The following is a 337-nucleotide window of genomic DNA, read 5'->3' on the forward strand; positions in this document are numbered from 1 at the left end:
TTTCCAATTGGAGCTGCAGCAACATATTGCTTGCATAATTAGTAATGCTGTATAACTTATTGCACATTGAAGTTGATGCTAAGAGCTCTGTAAGTTTAGTACAAACAAGAATTTATAGAATTTAACTTTTGTGCAAGTTGATAGACTGATTAAGCTATAACCAGAATTAGGACTTAGTTAGAGCTATTTGTGAAAATTTGATAAATGCTACTGGTGACAGTGCTACAGCTAAAAAATTTGCAAATATAGATAGACCTAGTCAGCTATTTGTTACATGTAAAGTTTTTAAAATATCCTGAAGTTTGAAAATTCTTGGCATAACTTAATTGCTATCTTT

This window comes from Amphimedon queenslandica, unplaced genomic scaffold, assembly GCF_000090795.2.
Source record: "Amphimedon queenslandica unplaced genomic scaffold, v1.1 AMPQUscaffold_12928, whole genome shotgun sequence".
Taxonomy (NCBI): domain Eukaryota; kingdom Metazoa; phylum Porifera; class Demospongiae; order Haplosclerida; family Niphatidae; genus Amphimedon; species Amphimedon queenslandica.